Raw genomic sequence first — 18763 nt, forward strand, 5'->3', positions numbered from 1 at the left:
GTTTAAATCGACTTTGTTAATTTGTGTCCCATTGTCCTCCTTACTATATATATGTGTATCTCTCTCTCTCTCTCTCTCTATATATATATATATATATATATATATATATATCGAAAGGCGTGGGTTCGGTCCCCACTCTGTGCGCGTGTTTTTCTTTCGTTCTTCTGTATATTTAAAAAAAATGTTTACTTAATTAACCGTAGTGAAAAAAAAGAGCCTAACCACACCCCTATGCCTCCTTTGGCATTGTAGACTGCTGACTTAACTTTCTGTATTTCCTCAACGAGCCCCTCATTTCCTTACTATATTATTCTGCGAAAGCCTAGCGAGGGTCTCGGTTCTGGCAGCCTTGATGCCTAGGTAGCATAAGAGGGCTTCCCGCCAGTAACCCGCTCATGACAGGCTGTAGACGTTCCAGTCACGCCCCGGGGGTTGAAAAGAAGGTCCCCTTCTCCCCGTGTAGTCAGAGTGGCGCTGGCTACCACCCTCAAGCGTCAGATACACTTCTAGTAAATATAAATAGCCCAGAAAGTGAAGGAGAACACAGTCGCCCAGATAGCCGAATTGGTAAGGCATTCGACATGTAATCGAAAGGCGTGGGTTCGGTCCCCACTCTGGGCGCGTGTTTTTCTTTCTTTCTTCTGTATATTTAAAAAAAATGTTTACTTAATTAACCGTAGTGAAAAAGAAAAGAGCCTAACCACACCCCTATGCCTCCTTTGGCATTGTAGACAGCTGACTTAACTTTCTGTATTTCCTCAACGAGCCCCTCATTTCCTTACTATATTATTCTGCGAAAGCCTAGCGAGGGTCTCGGTTCTGGCAGCCTTGATGCCTAGGTAGCATAAGAGGGCTTCCCGCCAGTAACCCGCTCATGACAGGCTGTAGACGTTCCAGTCACGCCCCGGGGGTTGAAAAGAAAGTCCCCTTCTCCCCGTGTAGTCAGAGTGGCGCTGGCTACCACCCTGAAGCGTCAGATACACTTCTAGTAAATATAAATAGCCCAGAAAGTGAAGGAGAACACAGTCGCCCAGATAGCTGAATTGGTAAGGCATTCGACATGTAATCAAAGGCGTGGGTTCGGTCCCCACTCTGGGCGCGTGTTTTTCTTTCTTTCTTCTGTATATTTAAAAAAAATGTTTACCTAATTAACCGTAGTGAAAAAGAAAAGAGCCTAACCACACCCCTATGCCTCCTTTGGCATTGTAGACTGCTGACGTAACTTTCTGTATTTCCTCAACGAGCCCCTCATTTCCTTACTATATTATTCTGCGAAAGCCTAGCGAGGGTCTCGGTTCTGGCAGCCTTGATGCCTAGGTAGCATAAGACGGCTTCCCGCCAGTAACCCGCTCATGACAGGCTGTAGACGTTCCAGTCACGCCCCGGGGGTGGAAAAGAAGGTCCCCTTCTCCCCGTGTAGTCAGAGTGGCGCTGGCTACCACCCTCAAGCGTCAGATACACTTCTATTAAATATAAATAGCCCAGAAAGTGAAGGAGAACACAGTCGCCCAGATAGTCGAATTGGTAAGGCATTCGACATGTAATCGAAAGGCCGGTCCCCACTCTGGGCGCGTGTTTTTCTTTCTTTCTTCTGTATATTTAAAAAAAATGTTTACCTAATTAACCGTAGTGAAAAAGAAAAGAGCCTAACCACACCCCTATGCCTCCTTTGGCATTGTAGACTGCTGACTTAACTTTCTGTATATATATATATATATATATAGCGAATCAGAATAGGAAATGAGGGGCTCGTTGAAAATAAGACAGAAATAAGGGTTGGCAGTCACGAAAACCTCAAAAAGCAAAGGGGAGGATGTAGAAGGTCATTGAAACGGTCAAAGCATGTCAAAAGAAAGAAAGTGGAGAAAAATGCCCGCCAGGTGGGATCCGAACCCACGACCTCCAGAATGCCGATCTGGTGCAATAACCACTACGCTACCGGCGGGGCGATTTTCCCCTACACTTTCTGGGGTATTTATGTTAGGTATTTTTTTTCCTGCGCTTAGGAGGGGTAGCCAGCGCCACTCGGGTTACTCGGGGTGAAGGGGACCTTCTTTGTAACCCCCGGGTCGTGACTCCAGTGTCTACGACATGTCGAGAGTGGTCGACAAGTACTAGGGAGCTTAAGAGAGTTCAAAGCTTCGACCACTCTCAACATGTCGTAGACACTCGAGTCACAATCCGGGGTTACAAAAAAGGTCCCCTTCACCCCGAGTAGTCAGACAGGCGCTGGCTACCACTCCCAAGCGCAGGAAACAAAAATACATTCGGCAACCAGCGCTTCGGTATTTTTCCGGCCGCCCGTGTTCAGACGAACAACGGCAGCTGACCGGCTGCCAGATATTCAGTTGCCTTTCAGCTGCCGATGTTGAGAAAGAAATCGGCCGGAGTACTGCTTTAGGGCATCCGTTTTTCCTTCGGGAAGCAGTGCTCAGCCGAAGCACGGCAAGCGACCGGCCACAGGATATCCGTATTCTTGTGGCAGTTGGTGTTCGAAAGGAGAACGGCCGTAGCGCGGCTGCCGCGCATCCGCTGTTTCAATGGTGAACTGCGCGTCCGGCGGCAGAATATTCGTTTTCTTCTTGCAGGCGGTGTTATAAAGGAGACCGGCCGGCTTACGGCCTCAGAAGGTACGTTTTTCATTTGGTTAGCGGTCCTCGGCCGAATTACGGAAGCGAACGGCCGCAGAATTTTCGACAACCGGTGTTCAAGAGGAGACCGGCCTTGGTAAGGTATCAGGTTATACGTCATTATGGGAACAACGGCGTGCGTCTGGGCGCCGAGAATTCATGCACAGGCGTGCTTGGAAGAAGACCCGCCGATGTAGGACCGGTTTTTCCCGGGGTGAAGAAAGAGCCGTTAGGGGGTCGAATGGCGCAGACACGTTTTTCATCTGCTCGGTGTTTCTGCGTTTCAGAAGAACGAACTACGTTTGTCAAACTGTAATGAGTGTTCTTGGTGAACGGGCTAGGTGCAAGGACTCACTGGACATTACAAGGAAAACGTTTAGGCCATCTAAATGCCATTTATTGCCCCAAGAAGACTGTGCCACACCGACGGGTGAGCTAAGCCTCGCCAGTCATAGCCGCTAGAACGCCTCGCCCGTCGGTTTCGTCGACGCATCAGCTCGAGACTATTCGCCCCCTCAAGAAATGGAGACCATTGGAGACATCGACCCGGCAGCGATGTCCGACCCTAGATGGCGGCGGTTCACCAAAATAAGTGGCCTTAAAGGGTGTCGAGCAAGCAGCCACCACACAGGAGCTCATCCGGCGCCATGTCAAAGACTCCCCTCAAACAAAGGAAAGGGGGCGCAAAAGCTTGTTTCCGCCTATTCTTCTCACAATATTACTGTGAAAAACAATGTGCACTATATTGTTTGTGATTAACGTAGAAGAGGCTAAGCTCGTGCATTGGTAGGATCAAATTCGTTCCCTGCATTATGTTACTTCATGGGATTTTATGACTGCCTATTTAGAAACAAGTGTTATTTTGAATTTGCCAAAACCACAGAGCCTTGTGAATGACGAAGCCTGGATGTTAATTTAGTTGCAGTGTTTGAAATTGAGATTAGCTACACTTGGGATATGACTCATTTATTTAAACATAATCGCCAGCATCCTAGCAAACACGGATTTCATCGGGTTTTTCTTGCTCAACGCAGCTTGTTGAGTTCACGTACGATTTGGCTCTAGCAATAGATAAGCCTAAAGAAGCTGAATATTTTCTTGTGCGGCAAAGACCCATTTGACGGTGTTTCATATCACCTTCTTGTTAGTACATTGCGGGCAATAAACTGAATGAATCGGTTATTGCATGGATAGCCGAGTAAATCTCTTTAAGACAGCAGTTGGTCGCTCTCAATTGTTGTTTGTTCGGATATGTTCCCGCGACCTCAGGAATTCCGGAAGGCTCAGTTGCGGGCCCTCTTTTGTTTGTGTGGCCTCAAATCTTTGTTAAAAATGTTCGGGAATGACTGTGTAATTTACAGGACTATAGCGAATAAACGTGATTCCGAATACTTGCAGCAAGATTCAAATTAATAACATCCTGGTGTGCTGATTCAGAAAAGTCGTTGAATCTTAAAAAGTGTGTTAACGTCAACTTTATAAGAAAACCTTCATTCCAATTGAATGCGTATCCAGTAAATTACACTGCTTTAAGAACGGCCAGGGAATATAAATAGCGAGGAGTTTATTTAACGAGTTGTTAGAGAAATTGGCACGTTCACAACATAGAAGTTACGGCTGCACGTGGTTTTGGCTTTCCGAGATAAAATTTCAGCGAACCTCCACCTAACTTAAAATAACAGCCGTATTTCACTCATGTGCGCTCAATGTAGGAGTACGCATGTGTTTTCTGGGATCCCTACAGCAAAGAGCTGGTTGATACGCTCGAAATCATACAGAATATGGCAGTGCGATTCGTATTAGGTATTGGCACTGTCAACTTAGGATGAGGGAAAGTAAAAGTAAACTTAAATGGTAAGACGGGAAAGATCATAAACGAAACCTGAGGTTGAAATTTCTTCGTAATATCAATCATTCGAAAGCTGGAATAGAAGGGGAGAAGTATATCCAAGCGCCATTCTACATATCCTAAAGTGGGATCACTAGGTTAACTTTCCTTCAAGGGGACGCCTTGCGCGATTCATTTTATTTTAAATCAAGATGAGAGTGTAATTATCTTCCACGTATGATTTTATCCACTGTTTATAATGACGATTTTCCCCGCGCTTTGTAGAATTATTTTGTTATTTGGTCTCATATTTGATGCTTAATGTTATGTATCTCTCTGCTGTAATGCATGCAAGGGCAAGCAGGTATGAAACAAATAAAGAAATAACTCAACAAATCAATAAATAAATAAATAAATAAATAAATAAATAAATAAATAAATAAATAAATAAATAAATAGATGTAACTTTCTTCGGAAAGGGCTGGCTCAGAGGCCTATAAGAATGATAGGGCGGAAACGGAGGGGGTAAAATTAAGTCCGTCTCAGAAAGTCAGCCTCGCGTGCGAAGTCCCAGAGGGAACGCAGGACTCGGGCTGCGTGCGTGTGCTGTGGTGGCGAGATCCAGTACTCTTACGTGGGAACTTGGTGGAGATGGCGCGCGCGATTAGCCTCAAGAATAGCCTCAATAGCGCGCGAATAGCTCGCCATTTAGCAATTACATCATCGGTGAGCGCCGCTCCAGGTCGAGCCTTATGAATGAAAACCTCGGAAGCACGCGGCAGTCCTCTCGGCAATGGATGGGGGTCAAGAGGTACCGATGCGAGGAGCACTTGCCGTCCGCGTTGCTTCAGGAAGTCACGCTGGTCGTCGGGGTCCTGGAGTGGACGGCAGTAGTAAACCCGTGAATAAATAAATAAATAAATAATTAAATGAATAAACTTGGGTAGCCGCAACCCTACGCATTCAAACTTGCCCAATAAAATATTTATTGCTTTATTCGTTGCAGTATGCAAAGTTTGCTACAATTGCTAAGTTATTTGTTTGAAAGAAAATATGAAACTCTTGTCTTACGTATTTCCTTGCGTGAAGACAGAGGGATACAACTGCAGCCATCTGAAGAAGGGTGTCATTCGCAACACGTCTACAATTTTCTTAAGGTAGTACGACTTTAGAGGAAAATTAAGTTCTTTTGCACTATTAACGAGTGTGCATGTAACTCACGAAAACCATAAAAATATATTGAAACTGAAAATACTTCTTTGATCTCTTCTAGGATCATCCCTGTGAAAGATCATCAGAAAAGTTGATCGAGTAGAAAATTTCTTTGCAAGAAAAATGGGCAAATACTGGACATTTTTTGTGTGAAGTAAATTATATTGAATGCTGCTGAGTGTTTTGTGGAGCACAGAACCGCTTCGTAAAGGCATTCGAATTGGTTTTATATACAAAAAAAAGTTGTCAAGCAGCTGTTGTAAAAATATTTGATTAGTCAGAGCATGAAACTAATGTCTTAAAAGAAATTGCCTAAAAGCGGCACTTTCATCTTTGTGAAATTGAACACACTAAAGTTTGCGCCTTCCGACACCCCCCCACCCCCCCTTCCTTCCTTGTTTATTACAGGTCAGCCGCCCCACAGAAAATATCAGGACCTGGACAATACATCTATTCCAGCTCTGCAAAGAAATGAATATTTGCTGTATTCGACAGTAAAAGAGGCACAGCAATTAAAGGAACGACCATTTGTGAGCAGTGTTGAATAAATTAATTTTGGTGTAAACTGACGCTGATGATTAAGCCAGGCTGCGCTGAAGGCTGGACGGCTGGTGGTTGCGCGAGGGTTCACTTTGAGGTTGTTGCAGTGGATCCAAAACAGTGGGTTTGTGCTGCTGGACAGCGCGATTGAGTCATCGGCTTGCGCTGCATGCCGTGGTCGTCCACCGGCCTCAGTACAGTTAACGTACTGTGGCTTAACTACAATGCCCGTAGCACGGCCGAATTTCCGGCAGCTTTAGTCCGGCCGGAGTCCGACGACCGCATCTCGGTTGTCCTCCGGTGGCCATGCTTCGGCCGCACACGGGTGGCTTTGAGATGGCCGGAGCCCTACGGCTAGAATCTGGCCGTATGAATGTAAGCCGGTCGACTGGCCGACGGACACTGGCCGTTGGACAGTGATGGGAGTACGGCCGTATACGGCCAAAAGGCCCACATTTCGACACGGGCCGAACATGGTTGCCGGAGAAAGGCCGCGCAGAAAATCACCGGCCAAAGTAAACCGGCTTGAGCAAGGCCGAACAGTCCTGTGCTGCTTGGATTCTGGAGGTCGTGTGGGTTCGGATCCCACATGGCAGGCATTTTTTCTCCACTTTCTTTTTTTACAAATTCTTTATTCGTTTCAATGACCTACCACATCCTCCCCTTTGCTTTCCGAGGTTTTCTTGACAGCCCACTCTTATTTCTGATATATATATATATATATATAAATATATAGAAGTTCAGTATGCGCCACAATTAGTTCGATATATCTAATAGTTCGAAATAGCCGACCACGCCTACAACGAGTTTTTTTTGTTGTTACGAGTGCGCAATATGCGGGAACCCCCCCCCCCACCTGCCATGACCGTACGCGGAAACGAACATAATAAAGTATACCCTACACAAAACTATACAATTATTGCAAGCAATAAGGCTACTTTCCGCTGCAACTACCTACTTTCCCAAAAAGCGGTGATTCTTGTTGTAACTTTTGTTTTGGCAGTGTAAACTACAGCATTCTCTACATGAGGCATCATTTCATCAGTTGCAGTCGGTGTCCTTCAATATCGAAGCAATATTGGTGGAGCACATTGACTGCCAAAAGCGCTTCATTAAGCATCGGACGGCTTCCACTCGCGTCTGTCATGTATCAAGGGAACCCCCCGAGAGGGGAGGCATGAAAACCCCGGAAAACTAGGAAAAAGAACAAAGGAACGGCCATTTGAAGTGCGCGCCAGGAGCGTGCCAATCAGCAAGCGCTAGCGCCGACGCACCGAGGAATCATGGGCAAAGGTGGCAGCGCACTGGTCGGCCAATCAGGGAAGGCCACGCATGGGACAAGTGGCGAGATGACCATATAAGGACAGGGAAGAAGCAAGAAGCCAATGGGAGTGCGCCACGAGAGGGCCCAGAGGGTATAAAAGCGGGGCGCACAAAGAGATGGGGGGAGAAAAGAAAGCGAAGAAACCAGGAGGCGGCCGGAGCACGTGCGCTTGAACGAACGAGCCAGGGGGACACGGCCAGGCCATCGACCACGCCATCCGAGCCTGGGCGGGAGCGGGCCGTCTTCGCATCGGCACCGTCATCCTAGGTGCACCACGAACCTGCGTCTTCGTGGCCCCAGCGGCATCGGTCGGCACCAGCGGCCAGCGTCCACGCTCCGTCGACGTTCGTCTCGACGGCCCCGAAAGGCGACGCTCGTGCCAAGCCAACCTGGGACCTCCAGAGGCAGCGGCTACCAGGGGGTAGCCACCGAGGAAGCACGCCGCCGAAGGGATGACCGCGCGCGTCGAACGCCGGCATCGAAACGAGACGAGGACGGCTACTACCACCGAGTCGCGGCCACGCAACGGGTGCGACACGTCATCGCCGACGACAGCGGGGTAGGCCAGTCTAGTAGGGACGCAGTTGTAAAGGACACAACTAGGGAGTGGTGGTACGAGAGAAATTAACTAGAACTTGGTTAAGGAGTGTATTTGGAGTGTACTTAGTGTAGGACGTTATTGTAGAAACTTTTGAGTTTTGATTTGAATTGTATATTGAGCTGTTAAGTTAGGGGTTTGTATGTGAGGTGTATTTTGAGATTGTAGAGGTTTGAGTGTTTATGGTTTTGTGTAGTTTAAATATTGAGTGCTTTGCCTGAGGGTTTTTTGTGTGTACATTAAATGTATGTTGTTACACTCGTCAACGGCTTCCCTGTGTCCATTGCTCCGAGCTGGTAAAGACCGCCCCACCATTCGTTCACGTGACAGTGACATCCTCCACCTTTTTCAGGAGGGTCAGCAGCCATGCCATCGGCGACGGTGTCGGCGTCCGAGGGGCTCACAGTGACGGCACAACGTCGTCTTCGACACTCAGACAATCCTCTAAGGACAATCCTTTCAGCACAACATAAAGAACGTTGCCGAGCTCTTCCCACAGTACGCCAATGCTTCCATCTTGGTCCTGACTCGCTGACTGGGAGGGTTTAATAATGAGTTAGGGGTGCCGGAAACTGTTACGGAAAGTGCAGGGAGTGACGTCGCTCCATGGCAGGCTCAACATCTCCATCGCACCTAATCAACATCTCGATCGCCGCTCCGAGAAAATGCATTTTGGCGGCACTTCTAGACGCGCCGAGTTCAATATATGAGGAATATGTTTCGTCATAAGGAATATGTTTCGCGTGTATTTTCATGACAAATTTTTCTTTGTTCGTTATATACCATAATTCGCTCTATCCGCCTTCGTTATAGTCGGGTTTGACTGTATATAGTCACAGGACATGGTGGACCATTCCCGCGGGGCCATGGCTCGCAACCAACGAAGATGACAAGGACGGAGCTTTGTGCAGGGCGCAGCTAGCGGGGCTTAGTTATGCCCGCATATAAATTGTTCTTGGCATTATGTAAATACATCACCGACTCGCTACATGGTTGGTGTCAACTGCCGCCGCGTTTCAATATATTGCCGCAAACCATGCATTGGGTTTGTTTATTTATGTTTTGCTTTTACCGCCCGGCTGCGCCGGTCTCTGTTATCTCTGTGCCAAGAGAAGCGGGTGTCCCATTCATTATTTGTATGCCGCACGTGTTATCTCTTTCTCTTTTAGATGCGACTGCATCTCATTCACTCGTCTTGTCCATCCATACGGCGTTGTTGTTGTCCGTCCACACCCCTCCCCCATTCTCCTCGCGGCGCGAGCTGCGCTCTCCGCCGCTCACCCCCTCTCCTCTCCAATAGCGAACACTCTCTTGCGAGGGCCATTGGATTGGATTCGATTGGGCTGGCTCGGCTGGGCTTGGATTGAATTGGATTGAATTGGATTAAAGTGGAATGTGTTGGATTGTGTTGCGTCATACCCGCGCCACGTTGCGTCGTAGCCGGGGTCGTTCCAGCACCGCGTTCCGATTTCCATCGATGCGTTGAATGGAGCCTAACAATTCTGCTATCGCCCGCGCAACCGTACCAAGCACCGATCGCTGTGATAACAGGAATGCTAGCACCACTGAAGACAAGGCTGCGAAGCGGCGTGAACGTGATGCTGAACGCAAACGATTGAAGCGAGCAGCCGATTCCGAACTTCGTAAACGTGATACCGAACGCAAACGGTTGAAGCGAGTAGCCGATGCTGAACTTCGTCAACGTCAAGCCGCTGCCGTACGCGAGAAGCGAGCGGCCGATGCTGACCTTCGTCAGCGTGAAGCCGCTGCCGTACGCGAGAAGCGAGCGGCCGATGCTGAACTTCGTCAGGGTGAAGCCGCCCAAGATGCGTCGCATCTCCACAGGGTTCCCATCCCGGGAAGGTGGGGTAATTTTTGATATGGAGAACGTTTCCAACTAACGTCAACGGCCTATTATAATCTTGTTTGATCTACAATATTCTGGATGTAAATCGACGTTTTGAGAAACACTCGCGCCTAAATATTGAACCCCGCAGCGCAGAAGCCGTGGCATTCGACTCGCCGACGCTCGCCTGCACACGTCACTTTTTTGGCTGCTGCTTTTCCGCCTGTGTATTCTTTGAGTAGTTAGGGGAACACAAGGTCGCCCCAATAAACGTGTTTTCCTTGAAGACAACCGCGTCGTCTTTCGCTTTGTGACATCTGGTGGAGGTGCTGGGTTCGCACCCTTTATGCTCCCTACGCCCTCTGGAAGCCGACAACCCAACCCAAGCCGTGCAAGCCGGCAACTTCAAGGTTTACAGGCACCCGCCGCGGTGGCTCAGTGGCTAAGGCGTTGCGCTGCTGAGCACGATGTCGCGGGTTCGATTCCCGGCCGCGGCGGCCACTATTCTGATGGAGGCGAAAAGTAGAAACGCCCGTGTGTTCGATATTCGGCACACGTTAAAGATCCCCAGGTGGTCAAAATTATTCCGGAGCCCTCCACTACGGCGCGCCTCATCGCTTGCGTTGCGTCGGCTCGTTAAACCCCATAATCAATCAATCGAGATTTACCGGCCGAGTTTGGTCTCCTACCAGAAAGAACGAAGAGTAAGAGCGCCGTAACCGACCACATGGTGCATGAAGCCACCCCTCCCATCGTCCAGCAACAGCCCCGGGAACCACCTTCGTTCCGTGGATATTCCGCTAAAGACCACAAGGATTGGTTGGAGAAAGTGGAGGGTGTTTTAGGATGTGTTATTCTATTTGGAGATTAAAGCTCGAACTTGGTTCGCGAACCATGAAAGCTTTCTGGGTGACTGGGCTCTCTTCAAGAGTGAGTTCCTTAAAACGTCCGCCACCGTCGGGCGAAAGGAACTAGCCGCACTTTTGCTAAACACGTGCACGAAACACCCCATTGAAGGTGTACGGATCTTTGTTGAGGAGATGAACATATTATTTCGACGTGAGGATCTTATGCGAGGAGTAAAGCAGGAGCTTGTTGTTTGCCTTCTCCGCAGCGTTCAGAAGACGGTGGCCAATTCGTGTTTAAGGCGGCCGCGACGGAGAAGACGCTGGAAGTTCGAACGAGGCAGTACGATCGCCCGGTCAATGCGCTGGTTTCTGACACGATCGGGGCCGGGACTGTTAGCTCCGATACACTACGCGAAACAATCCGTATGATCGTCAGGGAGGAGCTTCGAAAACTTTTTCTAAGGACGCCGCAACCTCTAGTCGCTCCCCTGACTGACGTCATTCGAGAAGAGGTCTAACAGACACTGGGGACTTCAACGCCATCCGAAGCACCCCGCGAGCCTTCACAAGCTGTGACCTACTCCGCAGCTGTTCGTCGACCCCGCCCTGCTCCAACCCGCCGTCAAGAGGCCCCCGCCATACCGCCGTCCACTGTCGACCGCCCGGCCCCCTGCAGCCCAAAAAACCTCCGTCGCATGCCCCCGCGCGAGAGACACGAGTAAATGCAGAGCATTGGGGGTGGTCACGCGGCGTAGGTTGTGGTAGTTGGCGGTGGTAGTTGTAGTTGTTGTCGTAGGGGTTGGATATTTGGGTTGCGAGATGAGAGAGAGAAAGAGAAAGAGAGAGAGATGAGAGACGTAAGTACGTAACGTGTTATTTTTTGCCATCGTTTGCACGCCACCCTCTCTGCGGGGCGATCAGTTGGAACTTTATTACTATTATTTTCTTTCTTTTCTTTTTTATTATCCCTCACGCGAGGGCAGTGCGCCATCGTCGAAGTTCATAAGCGATGGAAACAACACCTTCAACAAGTACCACGACGCGAGCCAACGTCAGCGTTGCAGTACCCGTTCAAGACATCGTGCCATCCTCTTCATCGACGGCGGCGAGACGGCGCGCTGCCGATGCCGAACTTCGTGCACGAGAAGCCGCGGCCAAACGACAACGTCGGGAGACGCGGAACCTTCGCTCGGGCAACGAGTATATTCTTAGCGCGTGCAGTAGAGGGAGAGGACGTAGCACCTGCTGCTGCAACGCCTCTTTCAGCGCCGGAGCACGCGCATGTGCGCCCGCACCTGTTGTTGAGAGCGAGGAGGAGCGGGGGAGGGGCGCACGTGCTGGCTGGCTGCGGACGCCGAGTTACGGACGCATAACATCGTGAGTTAAAGAAATGCTCTGCATTTAAAACCACACGCCGAGGAAGACGGACGTATGGCGAACCGCAGATAATCTTCCGCGGTTCTACCTCTGCGGAGAGGCCGACCACACCTACCGTCACTGCCCCTGCAAGAGGCTCGGTTTACGAGGGTTCTCCGTCGACGCTCCATGTCCCCTACTGCCAAGCACCCTACTGAGATTGAGGAATATCTGGCCAACATCAACCGAGGTCCAGCGCGCTTCAACCGTTCGCCCTCGCCATACCCATACCGATAGCCAAGCCGCCAAAGCAACGAAGATATCCCTTGTGGAAGGTCCCCAAGCCAACGCGAGGGAAACTAAAAGCAGCAACTTCTGGAGGTATACTTGCACAACGCCGGACAAACGAAAACACTCCAATGACGCAAGGACGCACCGAACACCGTGCCCTCAGCCCGACGACCCGGTCTAACCCTGACTAGACTCCGCAACATGACGACAACGACACTACGCGACGCGTATCCGAAATGGCAAAGCCTGCCGCTCAGAAGACGACGATAATGACGACGCACAGCACCCGACCACCAGCACGAGATACGACGACCCGACGCACCCAAAACTCGAGGAAAGCGGCGTCCAACATCCAGTTGTCCATCGACGGCTTTGACGTAGTTGCCCGCATCGACACGGGAGCCGACTACTCAGTAATGAGAGGGTCATTCATTTCTAAGCTGAAAAAAGTTACGAGAAGATGGGACGGTCCGCACATACGCACAGCAGGAGGCCATCTCGTAACGCCAAGTGGAACGTGCACATCGCACGTCAGCATATACGGCACCACGTACTCTGCTGCGTTCGTCATTTTGCCTAGGTGCTAACGCGATATATTTCTTGGAATTGTCTTTTTTACGGACAACGGTGCTGTAGCACGGCTGAGTCACTCTGACGTCACCGGCCCTTTTGCTAAAATCACATGACCTGTTACGTCACCCTTCGTTCCTACATCTGCTCCGTAGCAACCGTAATAAACGTTGTTCGTCACCCGACTGCTGGCTCGCTTACATGGTGGCAGCGGTGCCCAGCCGAAATGACCACGCCGCCAGCCCCCCTGCCGTCAACGTTGTTGCCACCAAAGCCCCTGGATACATCGGGCAACGCCCGGCATGGATGGAAAACTGGGAAAAGTGAGTTCACGCTATTTTCCACTGCTACCCAGTTGACGAAGCAAGACAAAGACATGCAAGCAGCCACGTTGCTAGTGGCTATTGGTGAAGAAGCAGGGAAGGTATACAGCACCTTCACGTTTGAGGCAGGAGAGAACAAAAATAACATAGACGCCCTAATTGCTAAATTTGAAGAGTTCTACAAGCCACAAACGAACTTGACATATTATGAATTCCGATTTGGGTCAAGAAACCAAAAGGAAGGACAAACTTTCAATGAGTGGCTCACGGAACTGCGCATGTTAGCCAGAAACTGAATTTGGGGCAGTGAAAGAGAGGATGCTGCAGCGCCGCATTATTCTGGGAATTCGGGACAAGAGCCTGCAGCAGAGATTGATCGCTGAGAACCTGTCGTACCAAAAGACTATCGATATCTGCCACACGCAAGAGCAAGGGAAAGAGCAGTTTCGCGAAATCAGCGAAGCCGCTGAGACTGCGCACGGCGTGGCAGTTAACGCAGTTGCAAAAAAAGGCGATGCCTGCGGCAGCTGCGGCTGTCGCACACACCGCGGAGAAAGGTGCCCCGCCACCGGCAGAACTTGCAACAAGTGCGGAGGGTTCTACCACTTCGCTCGAGCATGCAAATCGGCGCTGCCTTCCCGGAACTTTCCCAGCAAGAAGACAGAACTACGGCAACTCTGCGCAGACGCCGACGCCGACGCTTTTTAAATGCAGAGCATTTCTTTAACTCACGATGTCACCCGGCGTTGTCGGCGTTGGCGTGCCTCAGCGCCCGCAACAGCCGTTCCCGGTGCGCCCTCTCCCCCACTCCTCCTCTCCTGCATCACACTATCCTCCTCGCTCTCAACAACAGGTCCGCAACCCTCCTCTACACTATATAAAAAAATAATACTTACCGGCGCCTGGTTTCGATCCCACGACCCTGCGGGCGGAACGCAAGGTACATGGTGCTCTACCCACTGCGCCACAAAGCCGACACACAATGGAAGGCTACGAACGCGCCTTATAACCTTGACTCATTCAAACTACGTCAAGAAGCTGCTGATACAACGCATTCACTACCTGTGGGCGGAACCCGAGGTACATGGTGCTCTTCCCACTGCGCCACAAAACCAACACAGAATGAAAGGCTACGAACGCGCCTTATATACTTGACTCATTCAAACTACGTCAAGAAGCAGCTGATACAACACATTCAGTACCACCAACTCCCCAAACACTAAACGTTAACGCAATACACCCACCCCCTATGCGACGCATTTACTCGAGTCCCCCTCGCGGGGAGATGGGCCCTTTTTTCTTCACACGTTAACAGAGAACACGGTCAACAGCACAGACTACTGGAGCGCGACGGTAAACATTGAAGGACAACCAATGATGTGTAAATTGGACACGGGGGCAAATTGCTCCGTTATTTCAAGGAGAGACGTCGAAAAGCTGCCAGATCTACCAGAGAAGGCTTGCGAGGTTGCGCTAACTGCCTTTTTCGGCCACATATCAACATTCCAAGCAAAAGTGCGCCTTAGGCTTTCAGCAAATGTTAGGGTGGTCCCAGAAACATTTTATATCGTAGACCAAAGTGTACCAGTAACTTTGAGCGGCTCAGCGGCCGAACGCCTTCGATTTATTGTCCGGGTTTGGCACATCGACGTCGACCAACTTTATTCGCCAGCACAACCTTTTGCAGAGATCTTCACAGGACTGGGAGAGCTGAAGGACTAGGAGTATGAAATAAAGCTCTAGCCCGGCACAGTGGGTGTCTTCTTATCGGCCCGAAGAGTCCCTGTGGCCCTGGAGAACAAGACTAGAGTGGAACGTCAGCGGTTGGAGGATCCAGGAGTAGAACAAAGATAACGGAGCCCACCGAATGGTCCAGTCACATGGTTACCGTTGTTAAGGGAGACACATTTCGAGTCTGCCTGGATCCAAAATCGCTCAATCAAGCCATACTCCTGGAGAACTATCCCATGCCGACTTTAGACGATGTCGCTCCCAGGCTTGCCGGGGCAAAATTCTTTTCCACTCTCGATGCAGCTTCGTGGTGTTGGCAAATTCGGCTTAGCGAGTCAAGCTCCAGACTTTGCACAATGAGCACGCCGTATGGTCGGTATCGGTTCCTACGAATGCCGTTTGGAATAGCTTGGGCCCCCGAAATTTTCCAGGCAGCAATGCACCGCATTTTGGAAAGTTTGCCCTGTGTGCCGGCTGTTATGGATGACATGCTAGTATGGGGAAGAACTAAAGGTGAACACGACCATAACTTGCAACTTGTGTTGTCCCGATGTCAAACGCATAACCTTCGGCTTAACCCCAAGAAGTGTAAGCTTCTGCAGCCGGAGGTCCGGTACCTGGGACATATCCTCACTACAGAAGGCCTACGCCTGGACCCGGAGAGGGTACAAGACATACTCTCGATGTATGTCTGAACCGAAGAATAAGAAAGAACTGCAAGTATTTCTCGGTGAGATGACATTCGTGCAGCGCTTCATTCCCAAGATGTCTGTCGTAACCGCACCTTTACGAACACTATTGCGTAAAGATATTGCATGGGTTTGGACGGAGGCGCAACAGAGAAGTTTTAACGCATTACGCGAATCCTTTACTTAAGCACCCGTTGGCTTTCTTTAACCCTAAGCAGCCTTTCACTGTCTCGGTCGACTCAAGCCAATTAGGAGTAGGTGCAGTTCTAATGCAAGACGGCCGCCCTGTCGCTTTTTCGTCCCGGCCGCTCACAGATGCACAGAAAAGCTATGCGCAAATCGAGAAAGAAATGCTGGCGATAGTGCAAGGTTGCACTAAGTTTCATGACTATGTGTTTGGCCAGGCAGAGCTGATTGTAGGGACTGACCACAGGCCCTTGGTACCGATACTTAACAAGCTGCTGCACCAATGCCCTCTCCGCTTGCAGCGAATGAGGCTGACCTTGCAGCGCTACCCGATCAAACTGGTGGACAAGCCAGGCCAAGATCTTTTTCTTGCGGATGCTTTATCGCGTTTTTCGAGCACAGTGAGCATGCGTGAGGAAACGGAGCAGTTTTAAGTCAATCTGCTAGAATTTCTTTCTGCCTCGGAACCCCGTCTAAAAGGCATTCTTGCAGCCACAAACAACCATCCCGTTCTCGTCAAGTTGCGGGAATATGCGGTGACCAGTTGGCCTGACAGCAAGTACGAGGTTCCAGAAGCCATCCGCACCTACTGGTCTTATCAGGAGGAGATACACGCACAAGGCGGTCTTCTGTTTCGCAGCAACAAGGTAATCGTACCACGCTCGATGAAAACAGAAATTTTGGCTCTTCTGCATGTCGCACATGCTGGAGCCGAGAAGGTGAAGGTGCGGGCCTGAAGCGTCATGTTCTGGCCCTGCATGGTGAGTGACATTGAAGAATTGTGCCGAAACTGCGAAATATGCCAAAAGCATCAGCCACGAAACGCAAAGATGCCGCTTTTAAGCCATGAGGTTCCAACCTTACCCTGGGAGGCTGAAGCAATGGACCTATTCTTTTACAAGGTCCGACAGTTTGCTATTATAGTTGACTTCTATTCCTTCTTTTTCGAAATAAAGGAATTTCGCCATACCACTGCCAACCTGCCTAAGTCGTGGTGCACCGAGACTTTTAGTGCGTGGATTACCGCTCAAACTGTGTAGCGATAACGGGCCGCCATTCAACAGCACTGCGGAGGAGGAGGAAAAAACTATTTGTCCGATCCGTTGAGTGCAGTCACTCCGGACCAGTGAGGGGTGTCCTCAGTCCAGGACTCCCTGGCTGTAGCCGGCCTTCTGGGCCCTATTCACCAGCCGAGGGTGGGAGCAGGGGTCGGAGCTGGTCAGCGCCGCCGCCCACTGTGAAGGGGTAGGGTTGGTTTTGGGAGGGAGGTCTGGGATGTTCGGGCATTCCCACACTATGTGGTATAGTGTTCCTGATGTGGGGCAGAAGATGCACTGAGGGGAGAATTGGGTGGGGAACATTTTGTGCTAGAGCGTGTTGTGGGGAAAGGTGTTAGTTTGGAGCTGGCGAAGTATAACTCCTTCCTCTTTGGTCAGTTGCGTATGTGGGGGAGGAAACTGTTGGCGGGATAGTCGGTAGTGAGAGAGGATGTCGTTGTATGTTAGCAGGGGTTGGGGCGTATAGTTAGTGGGGGTGGTTGGCATAGGGTTGTGGCTGTCCGCAATGGCCCGGTGTACTGCTTCTCGAGCCGCGGTATGCGCCGCTTCATTGCCGACTACGCCTGAATGACTTGGTGCCCAGATAATGCAGAGGTCAGGTAGGTGAGTTTTGGTTTTGAGAATATTGAGGGTTGCTGGGGAGAGAGTGCCTCGCAGTAAGTTGCGGCAAGCCTCTTGAGAATCGGTCAGTATCGCAACATAGTCGCTCTGTGTTGTGGTGGCTGCCACGGCTATTGCTGCTTCCTCTGCAATGGCGGTGTCCGTGGTGAGGACAGTGTCTGTGGCTACGGTCTGAGGTGTATTATTTACAACTGAAATCGCATAGGCGTTTTTGGTGACGTAGGGAGAGGAGGCATCTGTGTACAGCACCTCCTTTTGATTTTGAAATTGTGACTGAAGATGGTTGGCGCGGGCCCTTCGTCTTCCAACGTGATAAGTAGGATGCATATTTCTAGGAATTGGGGTAACGCGGATGTGCCTCTGTATAGACAGTGGAACACGTATTCTGCATCTGGAGACCGGAGGCGGTGGATATCCAAGGCGCACTAAGGTCGCACGTCCAGCATTAGTAAGTTGGAGCCGTTGGAGTTGTGAAGTGCGTTGTGCCTCACAGAGCTCTTCCCAGGTGTTGTGTAAGCCCAGTTGCAACAGCTTGGCGTTCGATGTGCATGTAGGAAGTCCGAGGGCCATCTTGTATGTTTGTCGGATAAGAATATTTAGCTTTCGCCGTTCGGCTGGCTTGAGGGACAGGTAAGGCGTACCGTACGTAACACGGCTGATAAGCACGACTTGAATGAGTCGGATGAGGTCTGGTTCTTTCAGTCCGGTCCGTTTGTGTGGGATACGGCGAATTAATTGGGTTATCTGAGTCATGGTGTGTTGAAGTTGTAGGATTGTATGGGAGCCCGATCCGTCCTGTGGGATGGTGAGTCCGAGTATGCGCAAGTGGGTAACAGTTGGAATGGGAAAGTTTTGATTATGGACTTTAGGGTCTGGTACTGGGAAGATTCTTCTGTCCTTTGTGCATTGTTGAAGGGTAAGGAGGGCCGATTTTTCTGGTGCGCATGTAAGACCGCGCTCCTGTAAGTACCTGCATGTGTAATCAACAGCTGTTTGAAGGGCTTCTTGCTGGTCTCCGATGGATCCTGTGGTAGTCCATAAAGTTAAGTCATCTGCGTACAAAGCATGCTTCAGGTCCGGTATGGCAGAGAGTTGCGCAGATAGATCTTTAA

The 18763-nt window shown here is 50.1% G+C and overlaps 1 non-coding gene across 1 annotated transcript; it reads right to left on the reverse strand.

The window, feature by feature from the left end:
* Positions 1-1872: 1872 nt before the first annotated feature.
* On the reverse strand, positions 1873-1945 carry Trnaa-ggc (transfer RNA alanine (anticodon GGC)). The gene has a single exon. It is a non-coding gene; the product is annotated as a tRNA-Ala (tRNA).
* Between the last annotated feature and the right edge of the window lie 16818 nt (positions 1946-18763).

This window comes from Haemaphysalis longicornis, unplaced genomic scaffold, assembly GCF_048455015.1.
Source record: "Haemaphysalis longicornis isolate Haplotype H1 unplaced genomic scaffold, Haemaphysalis longicornis Haplotype H1 scaffold_10, whole genome shotgun sequence".
NCBI lineage: Eukaryota > Metazoa > Arthropoda > Arachnida > Ixodida > Ixodidae > Haemaphysalis > Haemaphysalis longicornis.